At 40.8% G+C, this 26,889-nt stretch overlaps 1 protein-coding gene across 9 annotated transcripts in view; it reads left to right on the forward strand.

Moving 5' to 3' along the window:
* The window catches only part of LOC124159560 (ras-specific guanine nucleotide-releasing factor RalGPS2), a 327,801-nt gene that overhangs the window by 226,751 nt on the left and 74,161 nt on the right, over positions 1 to 26,889 (forward strand). The window contains exon 1 of one of the 9 annotated variants that reach the window (XM_046535451.1): positions 14,134 to 14,186. The exons of the other annotated variants lie outside the window; for them this stretch is intronic. The gene's annotated coding sequence lies outside the window, so the exon portion shown is untranslated. Of the gene's footprint in view, positions 1 to 14,133; positions 14,187 to 26,889 lie in introns of those variants that run through there. 9 annotated transcript variants of the gene reach the window in all.

The following is a 26,889-nucleotide window of genomic DNA, read 5'->3' on the forward strand; positions in this document are numbered from 1 at the left end:
TTGGACTCAGACTTGTTACGCTACAGCTTTATGTTCATTTTTCTCCGTAGTTATAGTTTGAGGTTTATCATATAATTCTTTTCCTACGAATCATATTGTGTGTGCAATCCTCTCGGATTCTCCATCGATTCGAAACGTTTTGTGTCTCAAACGTTTCAACAGAGGACTCACATGTCGTCATCAGGGTGAATTGATAAGTTTGAGTGAATAAAAAGCCGTTTAAATGTAACTATATACATTAGCAGGGTGTCCAGCGGCCGGGAAACTTGGGAATGATGCTTATATTTTAAGTCACAGGAATTATGCATTAAAATTATTCATGAATTTTTCCTCCAAGTTGGAATTTATTTATATATCTTTTATTTAGAATTCATTTCACATAAAAAATTTCCAATTCAACGCCCATTTTTGCCTTAAAATGTGTCGTCGTAATTTTAGGTTCAGTGTCTTAATAGAATTTTTGCAGCCGCATCGAAGCGTGGAATGTCATATTAGACAACAGAATGGGGAACTTGCATGAATTTTTTTTATTTCACAGGCGGACAGAAAATTATTTTCTGAATACAACAAAGAAAACCGCATGTTAATCTGAGTTTTCCTTCGCGAGATATTTAATGATAAATATAACGAATTTTAAAGCGCGGGAAAAACTCCCTCACCCCCCAAGCCACTACCGACGAAGCCTCGATGACGTCAAAGGTGCCTAAACATCACGCGAAGCTATTGTTGTGATTGTTTGTAATAGTTGCCAGCAGTTGTGAGAGCTTCGTTTGTTAGACGTGTTGATTATTTTATATTTAAAGATAAATATCCGACGATAGAGGCGTGGAAGCCCTCGTATTTTGCATTATTTATAATATTAATATCTAAGTAAGGGCACAAAATATAAAACTGGAGCAGTTAAACCAAAAATTTTATAATACCTAAATAACATCGTAGTAGGAGTCTGAGCCACGGCCATTGGAAGGGGGATACGTTAATTGTAAGTTGATGTTATCGACGGCATATCATTCATTTAAGTATGTAATTAGAACGATTTTGATGTTTACTAATGTCCGCTTAGTTTTTATATACAATAACTTCATCCGTTTATTCGTAGGTACCGGAGAATTCGTCGTTTAGGACTGTCTGTGCTTGTATTATGGGGTGAATTCCAGTCAATGCAACTTTTGTTCGCTGAATGGAGACATCTAGGAACATTTTTGTGCCAAAATAGCGTTATTTTCAACGTGACATCTCCCGTTAAGCTACTGCTAATAATCACAGTGCCAGTGGTTGTAATGCACAAAGTTTGACAAGGTTGAAAAATATCGGCCAAGAGTTATCAGTGTTCCATCGTGATTGAAGTGTAAAAAGTGCTATTAAACTATCGATAAATGTCTAACAGTAGTGTAAAAATTGTCAGTGGCGTGCTAATCTCCGTTGTTCACCGTAGATATGACATTTCACGATCACGCTATTGAAATAAAAACTGTGTGTGAAGTTTGTTATTCCATTATTTCAACGAATAGTAGTGAGAAATTTCACTTGTGTGGGCTAATTTAAGGGTTTAAATCAGTGAATAAATAGTTGTATTCATCATAACGAGTTCTGTTATTGTAAGTTGTACGTGATGAATATAAGAATGTGACAGTGACATCCAGTTTTTGATAAGAGTATTTGCCTATTTCCCACTATATTTTTATGGTATATGCTAGTATATTGTTTATGGATTTACCTATATTATTGAAATAGGTTATAGCTTGTGTGTGTGTTGGCAGCGGAACCGATTCGCGATCTCACATGTGGATTGTGTGCAGACTGTTTTGCTGTGAATTCGTACCGAAGGACGGATAGGACTACCTTCTCCGATAATTCGGTGTTGCGAAATTCAACAGCACAGCTTACTCTAATGTCAACAGCACAGCTTACGATCGTTATCCTCCAGTATTAAAAGTTTCTTTTATAACTCGATTTGCCGCCGACGTATAGCAATAATTTGTCTTAACAAATTCCATGAGGGTCGTGGCATTAATTTTTGGTGTCCTAAAAAAAGGCTGGTGTCCTAACACCCCATGCCACACGCCTTTTAGGCGGCTTGCGGGGTATTACGTAGATGTAGATGAATTTCAGGTGTACTATTGGAACGAGTGGCAACGTTATCATCCATTTTTCCGATCACTAAAACATACGAAGTGAAACGCTTGTACTTCATCATCCCGATGCCGCATTATTAATATCCCAAGTAATAATCTAGGCACAATAGCAATAGGAATACTTGCCCAAGAATAACAGAACAAAATAAAGTGACGATGAGCGGCTAAATACTCCCTCAAAACAAATTTTACACCATGCGCTCAGCGTATTTCCCTACTCCCTACGGTTGTTTAGGCACCTATGACGTCACGCCTGGCCTCGGCAACGCTCGGGTGTCTTCGCGCAGTGGTCGGCTCAGAGAAATTTTTCTCGATTTTAAATGCAATTTTTAAATTTATTTTGATGTTGAATGGAGAAACTGAAGGTAGTTTTGCGAGCTAATGTATCCATTTGACTTATTCAAAATAGTTTTTAGAGCAATCTACGACCCATGCAAGTTCCTCTGACTCAAGTAAGGTTCAAAATCACGAGAATAGATTACCAGGTGACGTAAACATCTACTTAGTAGGGGGAAGCAGCTTCTTGGCATGCACTGAATAAATTTAAATTTAAAGTACATAGATATATTATTATTTTAAAGTATTGAAGCTATTTTGGGATTTTCAAAATTGTTATCTATCCTAGTAATCACGCAAGATTAACCTGAAATGTCGTGAAATTTCCCTAGAAAACCAGTAATTATGCATGGATGTTTCTGATTTTTATTGGCTGGACACCATGGTTAAAAATCGCGTTACTCCTGATTTTCCGGAACTATCTTCGATTATCGGTTGAAAAGAAGTTCTTCAGGCCGCCTTACACAGGGCACGGAATTGCGCAGGTTAGAGCTGCATTAATTTCTAAAATGGCGTGGAATCGCGCGAATGCAAGAACGAAATTACAACAGGGGCTACTTTGCCATCTCACGTCCACGCATCCTCGCATGTGTTCTAGCAATACACCGCTTTACACGACGCAATTTTGACTGCGCCTTCGTACACACGTCAGATTGTGCAAGTACGTGTCCCGTGTAAAACTGCCTTTCTATATCTTATTCTATTTGAAATGCAATTCCGCACATTGCTAATTTCATACCACGTGGATCGATTAAAATTATTTGAATTAAAATTATTTATTACAGCCGTATCTCAATGGCCTCTTTGGCAAGCCTGTCCCAGAACGGCGGATTGATTTGGCCCTATCACAATTATCTTGTGGCGCTCAGTGATGCTATGTTCAGCCACAGCAGACTTGTCGGCTTGCCCAAGTCTAAAATACCTCCGATTGTTTCGTTTCATTCTCTTAAACTTATTCATTCTCCCTGATTACGATCACAGAGTAAGTATAAATAGAGGGCTCACCGCACGTACAAAAATCGTATACAGTTTTGGTGTATATGATTTAACACTTTCCCGGCGAACAACTTTTGAAAAATCTTCTCGGGATACCGCGCGGGTAAGATTATAATAGAGTGCCGACGTTTCGGGTACCGACTCGCTACCCATTCTCACGGCTACTGATAGAAAATTCGAAGTGACCGTTGAAGCCCAGCGCTTCCAACCCATCCCCGACGGCGTAAAGGGCATGTCAAACCAAATACCATATCGAACGAACCGCATTGTAATACAATGACCTTTCACTTACTATTTGTGTGTAATTTCTGCCCGTGAATGAAGGGGGACGTATTTCTTGTTATCATGCGTAATATTTTATGACATGTGGGTATTGTCTTGCGTGCTTGGTTACACACCCTCTGCCAAACATCATAGTGATGGCTCGCAGGGTATAATGTAGATGTAGATCATTTTAAAGCGAGCAATCTTTCACCAAAAAAATATCGATTGATCTCTAGGTACATAATCATTTTCTTATGCTAACTGTTATCTTAATGTCATTATTTGACCATTTAGGTCATAATGGCCATTTTTTTTGTGTGTCTGGAGCTATTTTTGAATCAATGCTGCCAAATTTTGGCCAAAAACAGCAGCAGGCAATTCCTAAGGCTGTTTAATTCTGCGCTCTTACACAACGCTTCTTCCAACACGGGCGAGTAAACTATGAAACGGACTGCTGTCGGGCGGTCTCTCTTCTGACTTTCGTGTGATCTTCCCCGACGTATCTCGCTGTATTATTCCCTTCCAAGCGGCCATTTGAAGTGAGTGGAATGAAGAAAGAAATGGAGAGAAAGCAGGTTTGGAATGCCCTCTCCCTGCTATCTGCGTTTGTGTCTGAGAAGGCGGGATCACCGCGTCACCTCTTCGCCTCCGTTGTTGCGTGCCGTCTCCGCCCTTTCAAGGTCGCTCTCCCATTATGCGTCGTGGGATTAACGGAAGAAATCCCTCCCCACATTCCACCCTCACCATCTCCTGAGGTCTGAACGTCGTAAGATGGCACTCGGGCATTTAAATCTACGACCAAATGGGAGAGCGGCTCGCACGGCGTTCTGGATCGCGGCAGTTGTATCTGTCGTAGCTTATGTCCCATAGTAGAGTGTTCGGTACTGTAAGTGATTTTATTTCATCGTAACTTTCATTCTAGCCATGGACAGGCACATTTAAGTGAAGCGAAACTAGGCTTGAAGCTCAGCTACACAACCTATAATGTTTATGTTCTTTGCGTAAACAAATTACGCTCGGAGTACGATTCATGAAAATGTTGACTCCGAATAACACGGGCAAATATTGAATGAGATACTCCAAATATTATACGATCTGTTACCAATCAGTACACATATATAAGAACGAAGGCATGGCAAAATCAAAGGTTAATATTAGGCAGGGAGGGAAAGAAATGGTGGGTCACGCAAGTGTTTGTTTATGTGGACTTATTGGTATTTGGCAGGCGTGTTTGGGTTTAAATATTTAGATAGTTTAATGTCTTCCTTGCTCATCCCGTTTCATCCCCCTTCCCACCCCTTCTATTTTTACTTCCACCGCCCCAACTGTATTAGCTATTATCATCCGGCCCTCTCCCTTTAACCCTATCTTAAAAATCGTATTCACTTCTTTCCTCTCCTTCATTGAACCAGCATTCTGTTTTCAGCATCCCCTCCCCGCTCAGTACTCGCTCCATCCAAACCCTTTGTCCACTCCGAATCTCACCTAAATGATTATACCTTTCCACACCCAGCGTTACCAGCACTTTGTCGTTCCTCTTTCCTGACTGTCCATGTTTCCGCACCATTAAGCGCAATGTTCCAAATCAGACTCTTCACTAACCTTTTCTTTTAACTCTTCCATTACGATCCTCTCATCGGCTCTTTCTTATCGATGAACGAAGCCTTTACTGACACAAGTCTCTTTCTTTACTGTTTCATCCGTTCTCCTTTTATTATGATTAAAACGATTTTGATCTGTCGATTTCCCTGTTTAAAGTCTTTCCTCAATCTAATTCATTGGGCCTAACTCAAAGGTTGCGATTTTGTTCCCATATCACTTCAAACGCTGAGCTTATAGCCACCGAGTGCGTCCATCGGGTTGCGGATGGTGGATCGACCTTTAGATATAGAGGTTAGCTGCGAGATAAGCGAGTTCTCTCGTCGAATAAGCAGTCGTGGACAAAAAGCGGCGGTATTCTGAGGGGGTATTGGGCTACCCTTGGGGTAAGGTAGACCATTTAAAAGATACCGAAACCTGTGAAGATACCGTGACTTGGCGACTGGGGGCCGCCAACAATTATGCCTCTCATCACCCGGGGGAGAGGGCAGTAGCTCTTCTTCACATACGCAAAGGTGGAGACCAGACTGGTCGGTACAGCGACACACATTTCACTACGGGCGTGGTAACATTTACTTTAACGGCTGTAGTACTGCGATGTGGAATGCAAGGGGAAACCACCACATTATCATCCCGAGGAGTCGCAGCTACTCCACTCAATTTATATAATAACATGATGGAATTCTTTCGGGTAAAATATTCCGGAGGTAAACTAGTCCCCCATTCGGATCTCCGGGCGGGGACTAATCGAGAGGGTGCATTCGTCAAAGGTGATAGAATTTTAAGAATAGGAACGTGGAACGTCAGATCTTTTCGTACCTGCGGTAAGCTAGAGAACTTGAAGGTGGAGATGCGAAGAATGAACCTCGATGTATTAGGCATCAGCGAAATGAAGTGGCCCCAGGAAGGAGACTTTTGGAGTGGAAGCTACAGAATAATACACTCAGGATCGCTAAATGGTGATGCTGGAGTAGGCATAATGCTTAGAAAGAGCGCCGGGATGCGTGTTAAAAGCTACCTGCAGTTTAATGAAAGGATAGTAATGGTGAAGATAATTACTTAACCCGTCGTCCTCCGGGTTAGGGCGTTCATTTTCGCTGACGTTTCGCTTTACACCTTTCTCCTTTTTCTAGTACGAAAATGATTCTGGGGAACTGCATACCAATATTTTGGTTTTCTTTGCGCTTATTTATTGCTTAGTGAGAAATGAGCCCTCGTATTGTTTGTGAGCTTGAAGGTTCCAATTGATTATTTCTATTCAATCTATAAATTTTATTCAGTCGTAACTTTTTCCGAGGTGTCATGCCTCCGCTACAGCTGTGCTTTTTCCTCGGACACGTGGCCGCAGGAGCTTTTTTTTCAAAAAGGAAATGACTAACATTTCACTTTGGAGCGTCACCGCGAGGCGTCAGCCTGTCCATTCTTCGCTTTTTTTATTTCAATTGTCGCATTTCTCCAATCGATTTCTGTTGGCATTTTTCGGGATATTTTGAATTTATTCAGTGGCACATGGCTGTAGAGAGGTCGCTTGCCCCGGGCGGAATAACTAGCTAAGGGAGGCGAAATTCCAGTCGTTGAACTAATTAGTAGCTGATCCAATTCACCAGAATAAAGTGTCTCATTATCTCTTTTATGTTGAATGCTCGAAAGTAATGCGAAATTGTAGCCCATTTTAAAGTATTTATTTCTCCTAATCACTTTCTTTGGTAAGTAAATTTTTCACCATTGTTGCTGTAGTAAAAGCTTTTTGTTAATATTAAATATAATTTTATATTGAAGGGTACTCCAAAAAATTAAATACCCTGCTTCTGATTGATATAACAAATTATAGTCTAGATCTGAGTTTTGAATAATGAATAATGCTACGCAAAAAGTGTAATTATATTTTATCGTGTTAAGACACCAGATTTTTTTTGTAAGAAAAAGTGCGTGTGGAAGGTATTCAATTTTTATATTCCCACCTAGCATTTTTTTAATCGGTACAATGTGCGGTGGAAAATGCATTCCATTACATATCCGTTGGAAAAAATGCCTCCCTTATTCTGTCGTTTCTATCGGACCGTTTGGATGAAAGGATATATTTTAATAGGATGATTGATTGAATAAGTGATTTCTTTTTTCTATACACATTTAGGTACAGAAAATAGGTATAGAAAACAAACGAGATCAATTAGATATTCAGTAGTGCCTATTATATTCCACTCGATGTCGTCAGCAGAGGACTGATACTCACTCGTCACTCATACCTTGATGCTCATCTTTTGGCCTCCAATTTTTATGTATTTCTTCTAACAATTAACTTGATCTAACTCTGTTGAGAAAAAAATCTCTTGTACCCTTTGGCTTCTCACCTCCTCAATTCAATCTAACTATGCTTAGTTCGTAGTCTTGCTACGGCTCCCAGCCTAAAATAATGTTAAGGATGTGTAACCCTCTCCGTTCACCCGTATCAATTATCTGACGAATCAATCAGCTTCCTTTAGTATTATGTTTTGCTCGTGGATTAATTTTTCCGCACCGGATCTCATACGCTCTCTGTATATTCAAGGTGTGGCCGAACGACGGCGAAATGGCCATTTTTTAATTGTGTTCTCCGCGAAAGGTTCGAAGTTATCGTCACTCCCAGGTTCTTCGGCAGGATATTTGTCGTTTGCTTTTTTTAACAAAGCGTACGCTATTCTGGGGTGTGAGTGGGAGGGTGGATGTTATGGAAGGAATGAATGTGGGTGATGCTATAGATCGATTTGTGGGGGAATTGACTTTCTGGGTGTGACGCGCGTCACGGTGACGTGTTTTCACGGCTCCCGGCGGAACCCCTCGACATGTGCACGTGACGGGATGGATTTGGGCTCTTTTTAGGACGACGACATGTCACGACGGCCCACATTGGGCTGAAATCGAAAAAAACAGCCGGACAAAACCTCAAAAAAAATTTTTTAGTTTGGAAGTTGAAACTTTGCATAGTTGTTGTCAATATATTAGTGCATGTTTTGACACATTGCGTTTTTTGGAATGTTGGTTTAAAAAAATATATATCGTCAAATTTGATCAAATTTCGAAAAAATACCCTCATTGAAGTTTTTTCTAAATTCAGGATATTAAAACTAATGGCACATCTTTTGTGGTTAAGCAAATCGACCGATAATACAAATGTGTTATTAAACGATTTGTTATAGTTATTTGTCATCGCTAATTATCATCAAATTTAACAACTTAGTTGCATTTGTGGCCTGTGCGTAACAGAATGACGGGCCCTGTTTTTTGTGTTTATTCTGGATTATAAGTAAAAGGGTCAAGGATAGATAAAATTGGCTAAAAAGGTGTGCGAAAATATTTTAATGTAATGACCACGTAGAAAATTGATAGAAAAAATTTCGAATAAGATTCAGAAGAAAATGGAATATTCCATGTACAGAATGGCATCAGTTCTTCCATGCATGTCTTCCAGCGTGCGCAAAGAGCGTAGGAAAAGGCCCCTTGAGCCTTGCGGTAGCTAAAATCTTCCGTGGCTGATAGGAGAGGGAACGCGAGAGAAGAAGGCGTTTAAAAATTCAAAGCGTTTCCCGTAATCCATCCTACTTAATCCCCATCTCCCTTCCGTCGTTAAAATAAAAAAAAGAGAAGCGCTTCCCGTGATCCGCTGGCCTTTTCCTCCGGCCAAAAATTGCCAACGCCAGACCCTTGCAAGGGTCATCCATAAATTACTGCGCTCGGAAAAATGGAGACGACAGCGCTGCGGAACGGCGGGGACCGGAAACGGTTGCGCGCGTAGTTTTACGTTTCTCGAGAGGCCGCGAGATGGCTCCGCTCGGCGGAAGTGATATTTTTGAAAAATAAAATCGGGATTCGCGCTCGTCTGCTTGGGATCTTTGGCAAGAAGACCACTCGCTTTTAGAGACGTACGCACGTCACGCATTCACGCGTCGGTGAAAGCAGTTCATCTTAAGAGTGCATCGACGAAAAGGAGAGCGATAAAATATTGGAAAGAGAGAAAAAAAGTAAATATCGAAAAGGGAAGAATATCGAAGGAAATATTTACGCCCAGAGTACATACTACAATACAGGATACTCCAGTCGGTCGCTAAAGGTATTGTCACCCGATGGGTTTATAAAAGTCGCCACTCGTGTCGTTGTCGGCAAAACGGGTCGAATTTCTCGGAGAAATAAGCTATTCTTCAGGACGTTAACGAAAATATATAATAGCGATGTTGAAGTCTATTATACTAATAATTTTAAAATACTATTCGTCGAGAATATAAACACTTCATTGCAGGGGCGCAGCTAGGAATTAAGGCGGGGGGGGGGGGGGGAGGGGGGTTTCGGTGCAACTTATACCAGGGTGTGTGGAGGTGTGGTATACCCACCAGGATAATAGGTAGATTAATAAATTGCGGAATTTTAAGATAAATGGTTGAACATGGTGAGTTTTTTTACGGCTTTCTGAGGGATATTTTATTAATCCTTACTCTATTCTATTAGTACTATCAATTCAATTTTTAAAAATGGATTAAACTTAAAAATTACTCTGAGCTCTTGGAGGGGGGGTTTATCCCGCAAAACCCCCCCTCGCTGCGCCACTGCTTCATTGAACATAATGAATATAAATAGATCGCTCTAAACTCACCGCCGCACAGTGGGGCCAAACCCCACTTTCAGTGGACAAAAGTCCAAAAATGAAAGTTTGAAATGGGGTTTTTTAATATTAGGTTGGCTAATAGGATGTTTGAACTGCATAACAATGTATTTCACGGGTTGGTATGTGTGCACCTTCGCGTAGAAATAAGTGTCAAAGTGAGAGAAAAGCGAGGCACTGGTCCCGGAGTCGCAGACGCCTAAATGGACGGGCGATTTTAAACTACGATTACAGTACACTGGCCCTTTTGATTTTATTTTTTTAACTTACAATCAATTGGAATAAATATGGAAAATATAAATTTGCTTTTACTATTTATATTTTGGAGAAAATAGCCGTGGAGAAATTGATTATCATGACTGGAACGTCGTTGATTTTTCACGATGAAACATTTTATTTAATTAGAGAAAAGTTATATAATCGGACGGAATCGTAACGTGATTTCAGGTATATTATTAATGGAAGAATGAGCTAAATAATGTAAAAGAAATCAACTGCCATCGAGTTGCAAAAAAGGTTTTATAATAAAAGATTAGTTGTGCATGACGAGCCGAAAGGGAATCCATCCGGCCGCTAAGGCCGCATAGCAACGGGTAAACTATAATATAAACAGTGTCCATTAAGATATTATTATTTTGTAATAAATCAAATTTGCATGCATTATATATTTTGTCTACTCATAGATACAAACGGTGAAGTTTTCTACACAAGGGCTGAGATTTTTGAAGTGTAGAGAGGCCATTCCCGAGGCTCCCACCCTGTCGTGAATGAAGTGCTCGAAAAGGTTATTTCCGTTCAACTGAGGTGTACTTATTCGATTCCGGAATGCCAATTTAGTAATTTTTCACTCTCTACACGCAATAAACCATATTCTATTGTATTTTATTTCTGAAAGATAAAACTACCTCTTCAATGCAGTATTTTCTTTCTTTGTGTTTGGAAAATGGTACATGCAAACTGAAGAGCAAATCTTTATTTATCTATTCAGCATGAAGGTTTTTTCAAAGATATTGCTAAAATAATTTTGCAAATTTTATATCAGATTTTTTCTGACCACTACGATTATTAACGTGAATTTTTTAATTTTATTATTTCAAATTTTCATGTACTATCTATTTTGACAACTAATCAAGTTACTTTTAAAATTCTAGAAGTAATAAAATTGAAAAAAAATAAAAATAAATCGAAAATATTGAAAACTCAATATTGGATTTCTTTAAAGCGGTCTCTAAAACACATATATTAATATTTTAGGGTTGTTAGTAAAAGTTTTTGACTTTTGTCCGTTTAATGTAGGGTTTGGCCCCTCTGTGCGCCGCTCTGGGGACATTTTTGAAAGTGATTAAGTTGCTTCCGAATTGGCAACATTAATGAAACATCTACGGGACAGAATGAGGTATCATATATTCTATCCCTTAGATTTTCACTATCCAATTGCGTGTTGGCACTTAAATTGTGCAAAATATACATTTGAAAAAGTAAATATGCATTCGATATATTTTTTGTCCCATAAATAATTTCTTTCCCGTGAATAATCGTAAATTATATCTATTTTTCTCAAACTCTTTTCGATTTTATAATGCTGCCTTAATTATTGTTCTATTTTGCTAATTTTAGTCACGACAATGTGTGCTTATGTGTTGGTGAATAACTCCATTCGCATTTTGTGAAAAATCATTACTTATGTTATGAAACAGAAACACATTCTATCCTAGCATGGTGAAACATTATTTTTTCGGTGACTATTTTGTTTTCAATTTGAGTGTGCCTTCAACTATCATGATCATTTGTACTCAAAATTATTGCGCTATAAAATCAAAGATTACTTTTGTGCTGCTATCCTTAAACATAAAGAACAATACTCGGACAAACAGCCCATGATTCTAACGTCAATATTGCCTCTCTGAAAGTCAAGAAAGAATGAAATGAAAATTTTCGGGGGGTTCGGTTGCCACAACCAAAAATGCTGCATATAAACCTACCTTAACAGGTGTAATACTTTAAATAACGTAACTGGCTGCTTTAATTACGTAAACACTAATATTTATTCGATGTTACTCCTGCTTTCGTGTTTTTAATGCTACATCCCCATTAAATGAGAAGCTAGCCCTCTAATTTTATTTGAGCTTCCAAAGAGATATCAATTTCCGGCCCGATTGGCGCGTCCATATCATAAATTCAGTGATCGATTACCAGCTGAATGATCGAAGTCCATCCTCGCCCTTTGTCCCTACACAACAGATGTATTGGAGCTGGAGCAACACGCAGCTGATTGCAGTGGCTGCGGTCGCCTGAGGGGTAAACACAATCCCGCTCTTGCTGAAACACGGCAATAGGAATCGTGGATCTGTCCAATATCGCATAAATGAGGCCCACGTGGCAATCACAAAGACAGCCAAGGAAGAGCAGCTCTGTGGGTTTACAACGCCTATGCAAATATGTATCTGTGAACACTGGATATCTGACTCTGTTTCGACGCGGGGCGTGAAAAGGACTCCATCTGCGGAGAGGATGTGCAACTACACGGGACGGAGATAAACACTCACGATCGCGACGCGGTGAAGTCCTCTTGAGTAAACGTAAAGACATACGATGGACGATTCTGTGCCTTAATCGGAACCTCGCTGATTATAGCTTCAGTCGACGTTAACTTTGCTTTGAGCAAAAGAAAAACTAAGCTATGTGATACCAGGTGGAGACTTTCCTGAAATTTTACGAATAATAGAAATAATAAATAAATTGAAAAAAGCAATCTTGTACTATTTTGTTGCCTTCATTGTTTAATCAACCTTTGCCGATTTGGTCAGATCCATATCCATAGCTACCGTCACCGTTTCAATTGAAACTATTTCAGCGTCGCAAATACATCGAATCACTTCAATCGATTGGTGCGTTCTTCGCAATCGCTGTCGTCATGTACGAGTCGAGCCTAACTATTAGCAGTCAACTTCGCCGTGTGAACAAGGCGGCAGTCTCTAGTCTCTAAACCTCATGTGCAAACGCAGCTGAGGAAAAATTCAACTTGATGCCCAAAATGGCGATTTTTTTTTACGACCAACCCATTGTTGGTTCATCGTCCCTTTGGGCTAATATCGCAGCTGCAGACGGAACAGAAAAAAACACAGATCGCATTCGCAGCTTCTGAGAGAGGTTGACTCACTTGCGAGCATCTTGATGAAACATATGATGAACAGCAGGGGCGAAGTAAATAAGGAAATGGCACGAGTTGTGATGAAAAAAGCAAACTTCCGAGCTAAAAGAAAGTGTCATTCGCAGTGAAGATCCGTTACATATTGTTCGAAAACAGCTTTGAGGTTTTCGTTTTCTAATAAAATGAAGACGATTTGCCAAATTTGGTCTAAAGCGGTTACCCAAGGGCCTAACTGGTCGAAATTGGGTGGAATATCACCTTCATCGAGACCTAGTTTGTCTAAGTATAATCATGGCGCGTGTATTCAGAATAGATTGTCTGGATGGTGTTATTTTCTTTGGGGATGGAGTATTTTGGACTAATCTTCATTTGAGTCCTCTCCCCTTTCCAATTCCCCTCTTTCCCCTTCCACCGTGACGTCCTTCCTTCGCGATTTATTCCTTCCGATTCGCACCCTCATATTCCATTTCCCCAAATCCATGTAGCAGCTGACTCCGATAAACGCGTCATTTGCGCCATCGGAAGTGTGTACGACTTGACTCGATTTTATATCTTAGGCGTCTTCCTCCATCCCAGCTGCTCTCATTTAATCAGTTACAGTGTCACTCCCAACAGAGTACTTATTCCCTGCACAGTCATTACCAAAAGTTTAAGGATAAAGTTTGTGGCGCCGCTTCTGCTTTCAGGGAAATTTAGTTTCCCTTACTACCTACGTTGTCATTGGCCACGCACCGCAAATGATTCGTTGATTAAATGTGCACATTAGTTACGTTATTATAGCAAATTTATCGCCTACCTCGTGTATTTTTCATTGTGTTGTCAGTTTTTTTACATTTATATATGTGTAAAATCACTCTTGAATCTCGATAATATTTAGTAATAATTGTTCTTCAATGCAATTTGCAACTTTTGCTTTATTTCCATCATGGAAATTTTTGACAAAAGTACTTCTTGAGGAAGCTCGATTCAATTATTTATTTATATTATCTCTTTCTCTTTCCAGGTAAGGGCCATCCTCGAGACATCACTTTTCATTGGGAGTCGTTGCTGCTCGGCAAAACTTTTAGAATATGTGAGTACAATTAACTATCCGATGATGGATGGGTAAACAGGAAGGTATCAATCGATATTATGGCTATGGATAGATTGTCTCCGCTGAGCTCGCGTGGAAAAGACTCGCACCCTTCTCTTGATGTATTCCTGCTTGGAAACTGCTCTCTTTGTTGTCTCTTATCTTTACAAATTGAAGTCATTGCTGCGACTCAGCATCTCCTTTTAGTTGAATAATACGATCTCGTATGGTGTTATCATCATGTTATTATTTCAGGATACATATTCATTGTTTTGCGATCCTAACTGATTTTATACTTCTCTAAACCTCGTTGCTTTGCACATCCATTCCAGCTTTAGTGACTTATAACGAGGTAAGCATTTAAAAACTTAGGTTTGTTGAAATTTTCATTCATAGGCGCCATTCGCAAGTGATCTCACTTCTTTTAACGCGACGCATCCCGGGAGATGGCTCTGCCGTCCTCGGTACGGCATCTGCTTCCTTGAAATATTTATTTATCACCACCTTAGTATTCATCACGCAGTCACTCATTTATATCTTTCGGGCTTACTACTAGCAAATCGGAAAGTACCTTCGTGTGACCGAAGGGCTCGTGTTCCGACGTCTACGAACTTTAAAACCAAAACAATGATATGCATTAAAATGTACGGATAAAAATGGTGATTCGCATATACCTATATGACTGTCTTAGCATATTTACTCAGTGCTGAGAGAGCTATTAGAAGAGCTTCAATTTTGATGTAGTGAGGTTGCATTCATTAATATTAATGCATTAATAAAAACAAAAATACTGAGAGGCAATCCCTGCCTACATTTTGAAACTCTATTTAAATTATCGCCTTGGAATTAACGTAAAAACTATATGAAATTCCATTTAAACTTCATTATCTCTGTGCAAAAATTTTGGAAGCTCACGCCCACATGAGGTAGACATACAAGTTTTAAAAAATAAAGTGATAAGTTTTCTGTATAATCCTTTTAAATGTAAGTTCAGTATGTTTAAAAAGTATTTGAAACCTTGAAGTGTAGCTGAAGTAGATGAAATGATACTTAAGGAACAAATAATATGACCATACGTGTTGCCCTTGCCCTCAACGTTTCAATCGTGAGGCTGGCAAATCTCCGTTGTACGCCTTAAACCGTACTATGTCTTGTTTTGCTCATGAGGAGGTTTCCGAAAGTCGAAAATGTGACGTCATTTATGGACACAATGAAAATTTATGTACGTAGCTTAGCATACCCCTAAATGGATTGGGATCCGGCCTAAATCCGTGGAAATTTTGAGAAATGCCTCAATTTCCGACTTGAAGAGAATGGATTGTGGCGTCGGACAGCGGAATTGGAATTTAGGTTCGAAGCCACGTGATTTTCTCCATCGCTATCGCTTTTCCGCCATCAAATCGGGGATCTCATCTCCCTCAACTGTCATTCGCACTGGGTTATTCGAGGCGGTTCCCCTCCCAGCCTTTCTTCCCATCTTGACAGCTCATTTCCACAAACTTCTCCTTACTCTTCGCACATGTCTGCGGTGATATATTCTAACTCGTATATTACAACTACTCGAAGAAACATTTCCATCGGAATGTTTTTTATTTTCCATTTGTCTAGTTATTTCTTCCTTAGGATATGCATTATGAGCTCTCGTTTTAAAGCGACCCATAAAATAAGCCGTACAAAAAATATATATAATGCCAAGAGAGGCCACAATAAAAACTTAAACAAAGTAAAAGGATACTCACACCTGAGGTTTCGAATTTTCGACCGTTGCAGTCTTTATCGGTTTGTCGTATTCTGCTGAAAGAATACTCTAAGAAGCGACGAACAGTTGATTTTTCTCTTGCAATAATTGCCTAAAATTCCCTCTTAAATAATATCCGTGATTTTCCGTAGTCCACAAATATTTTGTAAATGGAATGTAATTGCCGCATAAAATGAGTATTGAGACAAGATAATAGTTAAACTAAAATGCACTCTGTCATTAGAATACCATTGGGACGAGAGCATATCCCGCGCTTCGCGAGGGTCGTCTTAAATAAAAGCGTGCGAGGAAGTGTTCCTGTTCATATGTCGGAGGCTACAAATGTATCTCCGCAGTTATTATTCGCAGAGGCGAAGTATATGACTCTATTCTTCCTCCTCTCCTCTGTTCCGTTCCCTGCAGTTGTGCGTTCGTTGCACAACTAAGGGGATTGTCGCAAGAGTGTTGGAAGTGCTATTACTGCTGCCGCCATTTCTCATTCTCTGCCGTGGTTCCCACGGGATTTTCTCTTTCTTTCCGCTCGAGACATCGCGTCAAAGGATCTTCTGACCGCCTCACCCCTCCTCCCACCCCACGCCTGTCTTAGCATACGTGAAACGCGCGTCTTTGTTTGTGTTTTTTCATTTTTCGTCAATGCATTCGTCTCCTCGTTCGACTTCGAGCGTAATCTTATAGACTGAGAATATCCAAATTGATTATTATTGTACATGAATTGCCTTGAGAAAAAATTCCCCTGAACCGGGAATCGTACCACGGACCTTGGGCTACCACTGCGCAGACCACTACGCTATCCAGGTTCCTGTATCACCATGGCAATTGTACCGAGGGCCTGAGGAATTGATTACTGTTATCATTATTAAAATATTATACCGATTAAGGAATGCTTCCATGACGTACTTAAAACCTTCGTACTACTCCCTGTCATTCTATCTTAAAATCGAATTCTCCTCTCCCTCTCCCTTCCTCTGACACTGTTTTCAACATCCCCTCCCAGCTGAGTACTCGCTCCAACATTACCTTCTTTCTCCTCCGTATCTCATCTAGAAGATGTCTCTCCTTACCCACCATGTCCAGCACTTCCTCGTTCCTCGTCCTGTCCGTCCACTTTACCTTCTATATTTTTAATATTATTACATACCTTCTGTCTCCTACGTACCTCATCTAAAAGCTGCCTCTCCTCGCCAACCATATCGGACCATATCGGACAGAGAGGAAAAGGAACCACTTCGTAGTTCCTTTTCCACTCTGTCCATTTCACCTTCTCTATTCTTCTCCATACCCACATCTCAAATGCATCCAATCTTCTCTCGTCTTCTTTCCTCAGTGTCCACGTTTCAGCACCATAGAGAGCTGCACTCCAGAGCTCCTCACTAACGTTTTCTTTAAACTCTTACGTAACGAGAAGGATGTATAGCAGAAGAATTTTGTTGGTGTTAAATGATTGGTCGTTAGGATAACTGTGTGCAGAGATACAGGATGCATCCTGAAATTAATGCAATTGAGTTTCCTGCGCCGCGCCTATTGGTTGAAGTGGGATCATGCCACTTGAAGTACATGAGATGGATCTTTAACTTTGCTGCGAAACCAGTTGAAGTGCTCTTCAAGGTGTGGAAGCGGCGGAACGGCAGTTATTCCAAACCTCTGCGCGTCGACCGAGTCGCGAAAAAATCGAATCGATAATCGAGTACTTTTCAAGTTTAGTGCCAACTGAAAAAAATCTCTTGAGGAGTCAAACAAAATTATTCGTTAGGCTTATGAGGACTCTGCTTTGTCCTTTTCGCTAGTTTTAGGTGGTTAAAGGCATTTAAGAAGGGCCGGGAAGCGGTAAATGGCCAAAAAGGAAAGAATAATAATTTCTTTTTTATTTTTCAAGCGAATTTAGGACAACATTGTCCTCTCTTACAATTAACTTTATTGACAATCACAAACATCCATGCCCTAGATGGTGATCTATCCACCCTGGCGGGATTCGAACCCGCGACCTCTAGGTTAGCAGACCGGGACTTTACCCCGGCGCCACCGAGGCCGGCAATACAAGGCAGAATGGGCAAATCAAAAATGATATCAGTGTACGTTGCCTTTTTTGACAGGAAAGGATTGCAGCGATAGCAATAGAGATGTAAAGATTTTTAAATGCAAGATGACGCCGAAGAAAGCGCGTTCAATTGCTTGAGGTACGAAATTTGATGTTTCGGCGTAAATACGTGATTCCAAATCGCGTACCCAGTTTTTCTTGATTCTTCAGCTAATATTTCAACACTCTGCGCGGGACGCGTATCCTCTCTAACATACATAATCCTTTTTCCCACGAGTGCGCCTCGAGCACTTCGTTTTTTTTATTCACGCGTCGCCGCATTAACGGTCGAATAGTTAAGAGTTTATTCTCAGCGTAACGCTCCTTGGTTTCGTCGGAAAAATCTCATTTATTCCCTACCATGATTTGTTTATTTCTTGCAGTTGGTGCCTTATTTCCATGGTGACACTCGCGTTTATAGCCACAAACTTCCATTTAGAAATAAAAAACAAACATGTGTGTTCCCTTCCGCTTTTTCTTACATTTTTAGTCTAAACTCACTTCAAACGAGAAAATAAAAGAAGACGAACGGGATGCGGAACGACAGCAATTCGGATGTCACGCCCTGAATTTATAATGGCTGCTGCCGCAGTCGTACTTCCTCTCGCCTCTTCTCTCTCTGTTCACCACGCGGTTTGGATTGCGTTTGTTTTTTTTATTCCTCGCGCGCGCAAATTTCCCCCTCTCGCCTCGAAAACCCCAGCGCTCTCTCCGGCCCTCCGTTTAAACGCGTGCTGTGGAAAGCGGTTACTCAGGAGGAGGGAAAAAAGGCCAAATAGAAATGAATAAATACCGCTGCAAATGAAACGCTCGAGGTTACTGCAGTGGCGGAGGTTATCAGCCCTGTTCACAATGACTTTACTTAGCGTAAGTTTACTCAATATCTCAGAGACCTAGAAGTAAAGCATTTCACCAATTACGGCTTAGACTGCGTATCAATCGTGAACAGAGGCTAGAGATTTATGAGTATGTCGTAAGGCTCACAATAAATGTTATTATTTTCCTTGCTTCTGGTGGTTTCCAAGATGTATATCACTTTTTTTCTCGACTAATGGCTATTCCAAGTCGAGTTACGCGACCTTAAGTGGTTGTCAACTGAAATGCAGCTATTCTCGTGTGTTCAACTCTATAGTTACGCTAAGTTATGACAAGTTAAGTTGTTTTGCACGGCGCTTCATGGTGGAGTAATGGCGAAATAAAGTTGGGAACGGAAAGGGAGATGGATCGTTTTGGGCGCGTTGCGTTGTTCTCTCTGACGGTCTTTTTGTTTACATATTACATTGTCAATGCTTAGCGGTGTCTGAAACATCTCGAAATCGTGGAATAACTTATTAAAGCCATCTGTATGCCGTATGTCTCAATTTTCCTATTTACATGTTTGTTCGGAATGAGGTAACTGTAAAGTAATACTTTAAACTTGTCGTACGTGTAACTTTAAAGTTGTCGTACTAGCCCCTCGTGAGAAGAAATGAGTGAGATATGTCATCAGTGCGAACTGCACTCTGTATTTTTCCATCTGCTATTTATTTTGGTTTTGCGCACGTTCCATAAAATTATTATTGTTTGGTGAACATTATGCATATGTACCATTCCTATCTCAGATTGGTTTTTCTGTTTACAATTTTTGACGCAGGACTATGGAGCTTGCCACTTCATTATTTCAACTATCTTCCGAGAATCTTCCCATTGAAACGGAGACAGGAATATTTTCTTAATGAGTTTAAGTTTCTCATCATTCTTGATGAATACGCAGCCAGTCTGCCTGGTCGTACTGTCTGGAGATCTAAGTGATGGGGATTGAAAACAATCTTGAGAACATTTCGCAGGGAATCGTGGAAGTGAATTCAATTGAAAGAGACCTTTTCACATTGGTGTCGATTGTATTATGCCTTCCCGGATTCTTTCCAATATGTCATAAATTTTGCTCTAGTTTCAAGAGGAAGCTGAAGCAACATCATAGGTCAGTTTAAAATTTGGACCACGAAATAGAAACCTTACATTTCTGAGAATTTTAAACATTATCCCGATGGCTGACGCCTTTTTTTCAAATCACCATTGATATTAATTTTATTCAAGACAATTTTAATTACGCTTTTCTGTTTTATTTACGCATGAAGTAACAATTTGAACCTTCTAAAACTGCGGGCGTTCGGTCGTGTATTCAGTTAGTTGATAAAAGGAAACGGAGTGCAGCTAATGGCGAAAGATGAGGGTAATTACTACCGGCGATACATTTGCCGTATTTTTTTCTCTTTTCAAGTGCAGCATATGACAGGTATTTTCTTTCTATTCGATGGACACACTTTTATAATATGGATTTGTATGAAGTATGTGAATTGATAATGTGAAGTGGACGGAGAGGAGGAGGAACGACGAAGTGCTGTGCATGGTGGGTGAGGAGAGGCAGCTTCTACATGAGATACAGAGGAGACATGGTATGGATGGAACGAGTACTTAGAATACTTAGTAAATACTCCATGGAAACCTACCTTCATCGATTGAATTTTGTAATAAAATGAATTAGGTATGTTTTGGGTTGTATTTATACACTGAGCCTGCATTAGTAAGGCCGCAAAGTGAGGGCGCAGATGTTAATCATTTTATGCAATAACGATGGCGTTATACTTTTGCATTGAGCTCTGCATCTTCGGAAATTTTGCTTTAATCATCGTACAAGTGGAGGCTTCGTGGCGTGGGGTGGAGCTCGGTATAGGTGGCTTCCGTGTCGGCCACTCGGTCACCTGTCGGGACGAAGGCCTTAAAAGCGGGCCCACGCATTCGCCTTGGCTCTCGGTTGGCGTGGGCGTCGAATGCGGTGAAAGGTTGAGCTATCGAATCGAATCTCATTTATCTGGAGCTGCCCCTTGCGGCTGTCTGCGATGCGTAAAATTAGCATTTGGCCATCTGGCTTACTCCTACTGGTTTGGGTATAAAGAAGAAATAAAACATGGAATAGGAGATCGTCTATCCATCGGGCGGCCCTGCTTAACAGAATACTGGATCATCTACCATCGCGATGAGCCAGTGTTCTGCGGCGTCCGGGATACCACCAAGCTGGGAGCACCTCCCCCATCTTTTCTACTTGTAGTATTTCTCTCGCTCATTCATTGTGACCATCCGTGCTTCCTTACTCAGCTTCTTATTCATCATCCAACGATTGCTTTCTTCACGTAAATCAAATACGTCGTCTAAATTGTTTTATATTTCACTTCTCGCTCACTTCTCATTAGTTTAAGGATTAATCATCTTACAGTTCCCAAGCATTTCGACTCTGCTGGTCCTGGATGGTCTTGGAGTCTACTCTGGCTAATTTCCCGTTCTAAATCAATTTCAACGTCTTGTTTCACGTTCCACAGGAATTTCTGTGGAGTATAATACAGTGTATCTTTTGTTATGTTTCCTGTCACCGCCATTCAGCCTTAAGCTGTTCTTGTTTCACGTATTTCCAAGTTGTCCCAGTAACCGTTGCTAGAGCAGCGTCGGAATAAGGGGTCCACCCACCGTAATATCTGGAGAGATAGATAAGATCAGGGCAATCTTAAAGGTGGCTCTCCACCCAACGTTTTCATAACTTAACGAGCAATGACTCAAAAGATGCGATTTAATTCTTCCCCAGTGCATAATATTAAGGAATCTTACTCGGGCTCTGCACCAGGCTTCAATTCCGCCGACCATTTGGAAAACGACTTGCTTCCCATTTTCATGGCTTTTTCATATCGCCGGGTCAGATTTAAAATCGAAAATCTCTCTAGGTGATGTGAACACACCTTTTAAAGTGGAAAGCGAGTCGTTTTGCGAAACGTCAGCTGAAATTAATTGAGATAACGTGGTGCTGAGCCCGGAAGGAATTCATAAATGTTTTAAAGTAATTGAAGATCATCTAAAATCCTCTTTTTTCTCGTAATAGACCTCAGACGCATTATCGCTGAGGGGTTAAGCATATTTCTACGGGGATGTGGAATGAACCGCCCTCCGTCCAAAACAGCGACCTTTTTGTCCGCCTCTGTGCCTGGTGCGTAGGATACTTCAGGTCGAGTGGCGTCTTCCGTTGGGAAGTTCCTTTCCCTCCCGCATCCCCATTGGCCCTCACATCTCTCGAGGACCTCTCACCCTCCAACGCCCTCATCTCGAAACCCCTTTTCGACTCCTTTTACGCCGCCCGGATGAGCACCCCCACCCCTGGTCATGTGGCACACCGCAGCTCCAACGGCTCAATCACTCTAGCTCACTTGGTCGGCTGTTATATGGATTTAATTCATACCCAATGAGTTATAAATCGCATTTCAGGTGCTTTAAACAATATTTTGCATTGATTAGTAAATTTTTAATACGCGTCCTAACGACCTATTACAGATAAGACCACGTAACAGAATATTCTAGAGATTTTCCAATGGTTTCTGAGACTGTCGATAGATATTAATAATTTTCTTGCTCTACTGACTGCTCATAAGAAAAACTAAAGCTTTTCCCGACGTAATATGATAATTCCATGTGGAGTTACGTCGTTTTAATATGTTAAAAAACAACCAACGCACATCTTTCCATAGTTAAGCCAAACTTAAATTTTCGTTCTTACCGTCGTGATTATTGGAAAAGAAGTTCAATGAAATTGTTATCACATTCAAAATCAGCAGAAAAATTATAATGACATGCAATGTATTTTGAATCTTGATCGGAACATTCGATGCTGAATATATATGCATACCTCTCTTCCTTTTTTTTCGATGGTGAATTCTCTTCCTTCTCTGCTTGAAACTTATGCTCTTGCCTCTCTTATACATATTTTAAAGATTCCTCAAACCTCAATACCTCCTTCAACTCCACTTACCCTGTCTTCTCCCAAGCAATATACTCTCCCCGTCATCAATGTAAAGTCCTTCATCGATCTTTGTTCCTATTCACCCTTCGTAATTTCTCCTTTCTTTTCCAACCCTTCGTCCCCAATTAGGTCGGATCATAATATCATCAACCCTCGTGTTTTATCTCTCATGACGGAAAAATGAGTCACTCGAACACAATGGGACACAATTGAATATAGCTTTACATAAATAAATACTAATATTTACATATGTATATGTTTTCCTTTAAAAATAAGGTTAAATGTATTAATTTGTATGCATAAATGCTCTGTTTGCATATATTCCTCCAGGAAAATTTATACAGACAGGTAGTGACCGACATGAGTTGTGATTGGCATGGTTAGTGATCGACTATTCAAATAGGCTCTCTTAAGGGAATGGTGAACGCTGATCCAGATCACTATAACGACCGAATCTTCCCATCTTCAGACAGGTACGCCGTGTGGTGTATCTTTCTCACTCGCACTCGTGAATGTGTCTCGGTCAGAGGCTCACCCAATCTGCTGGAAAGAGAGAGAGAGGGAGGAAGGGTATCTATGTAAACGGGGGCTGTTGGCCGTGAACTATGGAGGGGGGGGCGGTCAACGGAGGGGTGGCGCCATCCTCCACCCACTCATCCCTCTAGGGACTCCTGTGGTCTTCCGAGCACTCAGAGGGATCCCTGGGATTGGAAAGAGACGCCTTTTAATTCATTTCTTCCGAAAATAGAAACTTTCAGAGTAATGAATTGTCGTACGATATGTTCTGTCTGGTACAGTTTTTTTTCTTCATTGGCTGACGGGAAGATATTGCCAAGTATTGTTTGTCACTTAAGTGTCTACTGCGTCCAGTGACTTGAAACGCACTTGAATATTAGTGTTATTATTTCTAGGATTATTTTATTCCGCTTTCACGAATATGCATTGTCGTACAAAAAATAAATAAAAAGCGGAATATGGCCACCCCCAAGGAATTAAAACAAACTCCTGTGGTGGGGTTGCTAAGGAACAAAATGTAGCTGGTTGATGACAGCAAACAGTTACAGCAGCAGCATGATATTGTCGAGAGTGGTAAAATATTTTGTAAATGGTGTGTTCCGTGCTGAAATACGCTGTGAAAGAGAAAAAAAGCTACCAATAAAATTATTTTTATGCAGTAAAATCTATTGAACTCGAGATTCGCATAGCAGCATACCACTCGGGAAAATAACAAAAAATGAGAGTACGTAATACTTACACTTTATGAAACAACAGAACACAATTAATCATTCACATTTAAACATCTCGATTAAATAACCCGATAGACTTCAGTGATGCAATTTGGTGTGGCAGGCATGTGGTGTGTAGAGAATAATTGTGTGAACAGTCCCAAATGTCCTTTAATGCGGAGAAAGGTTTTTTTGTAGATTGATCATGAGGAGTGAATGCAATGAAAAGGATGGACTTAGCAGATTTGGAAGGATTAGAACTTGAGATCAGGAAATAAGATGTAGGAACAAGTTGAGGATAGCCTGAAAATATGTGCCCTAACGCATGTAAGACTTATAAAAAGAAGGATTGTGGAGCAAAATGGATGCCTGGAATCGAGGGACAGTCGTAAAAACAGACGGCAGCGCATGCATGAACAAGTTCTCTTGGCGGCGCCCTGGGAATTCTGGAAAAATAGGTCGTGGGATAAAAAGGCGCCATCTGCGAATCAGGTCTCGTAACATTCCCTTTCTGAGCGGATTGCCCCGTTGGGGAATGATCTCTTGCCGTGAGGAGGGGTCAACGGGTGTCCTATCGGTTCGTACTGCGTCCCTGTGTCACCAGTTAAGACCACTCTCGTTGTAAATCGAAGGCGAATCCGTCCATGGGGAAAATGCCAAGTCGCAGAACAACATTCTTCGTGAGACTTTATGAACGCATTTTCATTCGTGATAACGTTCCCAACTCTGTTTGGCCCCAATGGCGTGATGGGTTTTTTTACTGCAGCAATACTCTGGTGAGATGATGGGAAAATATTTAAGAAAACTGGGAGTTTGAGGAAAATATTGAACACCGCATCGATATCCAGTCCTCGAGAGATCGTGGTTTGCCCTTTCGCCCAAAATTCCTTTCGCCTCATATTGGAAGAACAGAAATAGCTTTTATTGCAGTTTTATGCTCTTCTTCCGAAAGCAGCGTCGATGGAGAATCTGAAAATCTAAATTCCTGGGGCGTAGTTCCTCTCTCTCCCTCTCTCTGGTTTTATTTTCGTGCGCGGAATCTCCATCTTGGACTCCCTCAACTGGCGAGCACATCTGTCGGGTCAAGTTTAGAGGAACTGTTGACGCCGAGAGCTGCTCTCGGCAGAACTTCGTAAAACGAATGGAAACGAGGGTGAACTTTGGTCGCTGAGATCATAGGCTCTTTCTTTCTTCCACCCTGTGCATGCGTCTGCTGACGGATTCTAATTAGCGAGCTATTGACTTGGATATAATTCAGGAAATATCATAGGTATTGAATGTTTAATTATCTTTTGATGCCCGTCATTGCATGGACTAAGGTATCTTGTATGTACAGTGAAAGTTTGAATTTTATCCCGTATCAATGGTAGATGTGTACTACTCAAGATGCATCAACTTAATATTCAGGGCATATGATACATATATTCTGTGCGTCATGCATGAGCACACTTAGGAAGTGTTTTTGCGATGTACAATTCTGGGGCTAGTTCTCACCCCATCCATCTTAACATTTGGACTCCCGTAAGAAAATAATTGAATGTGGTGTTACTCTTCATTATTTTGCTTTTTTCAATTGGTTCATCCCGAACCATTAGGTAGGAATTGATATAATTGCCCAAAAAAGGGATGCTTTGTTTAGTTCTTCCCTTCAATTAATGTATTCAATTCGTTTTCTCCTGATAATTCTACTTTTTGACAAAAATTGATCCCTTTGTCTTCTAATTGAATTTTCTTCGTGGAAACGATTTGCTAAAGTTTGGAGATTACTCCATCTTCCGGTTAACTCATGCGTTGCTGTTGATCAGGTTACATATTTGAAAGACCCGTGCCGAGCGAAATTAAATAAAGTCAAGAAATCTGTGAAAAGTGGCGCGGTGTTGGCCACACTCGCACCAGTGGCGGATGCAGATAGGGGGCGCAGGGGGAGCGCCCCACCCCCCTTGTGGCGCGGCCCGTATTGCCAAACATTGCAGAAGCACAATTGTAACTTTTTTATATCACGATATGGCATTGTCTTTTGTTTTTACATAATCACCTTAATTAAAAACCTCTTAAACTTTGCATGTGACTTGATTATTTTTTATTACGATGAAAGTAAAGGTAACTCAATGTATCTTTTGCACCCCCCCCCCACTTGGGTTTTTTCTGTATCCGCTACTGACTCGTACTCACAACCAGCCAAGTGTGAACGGTATTTTCCACGATGGTGCATACTGATGGCGATATTCGCAGCTGGCGAATCAGCCTCGTGCGAGTGAGAGTCGTTTGACTTTAATTGCATGACCTATTATTCAGTGCTTTGATAACTCCTCGACCGACGAGATGAGATAGTTCGTATCTTTGTCGACGTGGTCTTGAAGCATGCGGCGCGCCAAGCGATTGTGAGCAGTTTGTTTTGCTAATGATTGTAGCGACAGCGGATGAGAACGGATGTGATTCAAGTGAAGGGAGGAAGGAAGAAGGGAGGTGACTCATTTTTAGTTTTGAAACCGTTTAATTTGAATGCAGTGTGGGCGAGCGGCATTACTATCTGTCTTCGCAGAGCTAGCGCCATTCCCACGGCGCGGCGTGATTATCATTTGTTTTTTTTTTACCCTCGTCAGGATTTCTCCATGTTTTTCTTCCGCTCCCCTTCCAACGGTAGCCTTGCGATTCAGCGTATCTGCCTGCGCATGCGCGGAAACGAACCTGCTGAATTCGCTACTTCTACAGTGTCTTATCTTCTCTTTGACCCTTTCTCTCCAGCCGTCTCCACCTTCTTGCCATCTTATCCTTCCGCCTCCACTGACGTGGTGTCTTAAAGAGCTGGTGTTTCCTGTATATAT

Source organism: Ischnura elegans, chromosome 5 (genome assembly GCF_921293095.1).
Source record: "Ischnura elegans chromosome 5, ioIscEleg1.1, whole genome shotgun sequence".
NCBI lineage: Eukaryota > Metazoa > Arthropoda > Insecta > Odonata > Coenagrionidae > Ischnura > Ischnura elegans.